Here is a 2,990-nt window from a genome sequence, read left to right on the forward strand (position 1 = left end):
TCAATGACCGTAGTGAGATTATCACTACACCATTTTTCCAAAATAGCAACTAAAATTTGCAACATCTCTTAAGAAGTTGCGAATTCGCAATTGATTTTGCAACTGCTTTAAAATTCGCAACAGCTGAGAAAACCACATGTGCTGCTTGTTTGTGTGCCAGGTAACACCAGAACTTCCTGTGTGCGACCTGGTTGTGTGCCTGGTAACACCTAAATTTTACACGTGTATTTAGGTGTGTAAATATCCGCCGTAGATACGGTTTTTAGAATAAAATCTAAACCATTAAATTAAACCCTAACCCATATACACTTACCTCGCTTCATCTTCCCTCTTCACTTCACACTTCTTCTTTCTCTAGCCGACTTCTGTTTTCCAATCCAAAAAACTCTAAAGTTCTCATTCCCTCTCAGTCTGAAAACTCGATTAACAACTCAATCTTTAGACAAAATCTCGATTCATTTTAAGTAAAGAAGATTTCTCGATTAAATCAAGCAAACCATCTCGTTTTAGGTGAAGAAGGTTACAGTGTTCGCTTAATCTAGGGTTCTTAGAAAAATTTCTTTGTTTTGTGAGGTTAGTTTGCTATAATGGAGAGACTTTACCTATGGGTTTTATTTAATTTTTGTTTTGCTTCTTAGATATGGGTTTTAGAGTTTTCTGATGATGATGACTTGATGTTCTCCCTTAACAAAAAAAACCCAGGTTAGGGTTTCTTCAAATCAAGATCTCTTTCTGTTCATTTGTATTAAGGTTTCTGATTATTTATTTTTTTGTTTTAATTTCGTTTTGTATTTTAATTTTATCTAACTATGTCTCCACCATCTAAAGGTAATTTTATTATACTTTAGGGTTTCTGTTAGATTGGTAGTTCGAATTTTGATTTGTTTGTCGGGGGTTTCAGTACCCATCCCTCAATTTCTTCACTCTCTATATTAGTAATTGACTAATGAATGTCCATGATGATCTATTATTGTGTAGGTATGAAGGAACATGATGATTTAGCTCATAGAAAAGTATATGTTGCTCAAAAGGGGCTTGTCAAATATCTTCAGTGGTTATAGGTATGAGGGTGAATGGCTGCAGAACAATATGATTAAGTAAGCAACTGATTTGTCTATAAGTTGCTCCTTCTTACATGTTTCTTCTATTTGTTATTGTTAGTGTTTTGTTAGATTCGTTTTTGGAGCATAGATCTGATTTAGTAGTGGTTTATTAGATACAACAATATATGTACATAGTTCATTATTCATTATAATTTGATTTATGATTAGGCAATATGAACTGAAAGCATGTGTATCTTACTGATTCACGATTTCATTCACAGTATGAACTGTTCATTATATAAATAGGGTTTATGTCTCTTTAATAATTATACAAGATGGTAGGGTTTAGTATGTTGGAAATAAGTTTAAAAGTTCTGATGTTACCACCTTGTGTGTGAATGAAGTATCAATCTTTTTTAAAATGAATTGAGAATTCAAAATATCATTACCAGTTCACTAAGGAAAGATATCAGGTAATGATGGATGATTTGATTCTAACTGTAACATTAGCTATATGTAATGCTTGCTCTTTCTCAATGAGTGGATATTTATTACATGGGTATGGTTGCTTTTTATTATATTCTTTTTGTTGTTATATAACTAATAGTAAAACTTAAGTACTGAACTTATTACAATAAACAGGTTGATGCTCTTCAGTGCTATCTTTCCAACTGAGATACAGGTTCGTCTTTGCCACTTTTTCATCTGGTTAATAAAATGATTTTATTCCACTAAGTATGAGAATAAGTAACTTTCTTACTCTATTTGGTTTGTTGTTTCAGACAATGGATTATGATTTTCTTATTTTTATGGAGTTGATAGTGGTGCCATTGTGCCATCTGAGATTGTACACTCAATTGACATTCATCCTTCACGAAAGCATGCCTGCGTTAAGATGCCTTCTTCAATTCTCACTTCTCTTAGTCCTGTAATTTCATGCCTTCTCCCCTCTAGCTTTGTAAGATTAAATGGTGTGCTTTCAGGCAATACATCAGGCTTATGATGCTGTCATACAATAAAAACGCATTGGGGTAAGTCTTTGTTTACTGATCTTTTCTTTGTTATTAAAATGTTGACATTTAGCTTCCTTCTCACTTAATCCTGTGATAGGTTTTGAACCTTTGAAGAACATTATCCGTTTCACCAGTTGCATTAATTTTCTCAAACATTCTATTTGGTTCAGGCAAAAATATTGAAGAAAATGTCTAGGAGAATCATGTCACTCAGGTATTTGTTTGTGTCTGTTAATTTTGTTTTTGACCTAGTTTATTCACTTGAGCAAGTTCATGTAAGTAGCATAATGTGCATTACTAATTCGTCACTTATGATTTTCAGGCGCTCAATAGGATATAATCCAAGATAATTGGCTCTACGGTGTTGAACACAATCATGATTCACAATTAAATATGGTATGTCCAGATTTTCCAAGACTGCACCGTGTTCAGATTATTAAGATTGTTAGGTTACCTTTTTCAACACATTTCGTAAGCTGTCGTTGGATGTAATAGGTTACCAATTTATCCAGAATGTCAGGGATATATCGAAGTCACAAGTATAATGATTTTTGCAATATTTTTATTCTTTCTTATGTATCTGGAGTTTGCTATTTCTTCTCTAACTTAGGTTTATAAATGCAGTCACCTGATCAAGAAATTCTAATGTTCTTTTACAGCATGAGTGATGCATGTCTTTGTTGATGGTGGATTTTCATTTAAAGCTAAAATTGTAAAAGCCAAAACTATGTGCTAACATCCTGCAAAGGATAAAGCCACTGATAAAATGGAGAATACTTCTTCACTATAAACTTATATCATTACCAATTAATTCATGACCAGCCTTGTATTTCCTGTACTACTCCAGTCTCATTATTGATGCGGCATGACGACTGAGTGTTTCTCTCAGCAGAGCAACACGAATCTCCAAGCATTAATAAGGAGGAATGTATGA

At 33.2% G+C, this 2,990-nt stretch overlaps 2 long non-coding RNA genes across 2 annotated transcripts; both read left to right on the top strand.

Moving 5' to 3' along the window:
• Window positions 1–365: 365 nt before the first annotated feature.
• On the top strand, window positions 366–1,725 carry LOC113293125. The gene is made up of 3 exons (XR_003332061.1): window positions 366–702; window positions 979–1,097; window positions 1,686–1,725. It is a non-coding gene; the product is annotated as an uncharacterized LOC113293125 (long non-coding RNA).
• A 106-nt stretch (window positions 1,726–1,831) lies between these two features.
• Window positions 1,832–2,632, top strand: LOC113293124. Its single transcript, XR_003332060.1, has 3 exons — window positions 1,832–2,074; window positions 2,227–2,270; window positions 2,379–2,632. It is a non-coding gene; the product is annotated as an uncharacterized LOC113293124 (long non-coding RNA).
• The last annotated feature ends 358 nt before the right edge of the window (window positions 2,633–2,990 follow it).

The sequence above is a fragment of the Papaver somniferum genome, chromosome 7 (genome assembly GCF_003573695.1).
Source record: "Papaver somniferum cultivar HN1 chromosome 7, ASM357369v1, whole genome shotgun sequence".
In the NCBI taxonomy this organism is placed as follows: domain Eukaryota; kingdom Viridiplantae; phylum Streptophyta; class Magnoliopsida; order Ranunculales; family Papaveraceae; genus Papaver; species Papaver somniferum.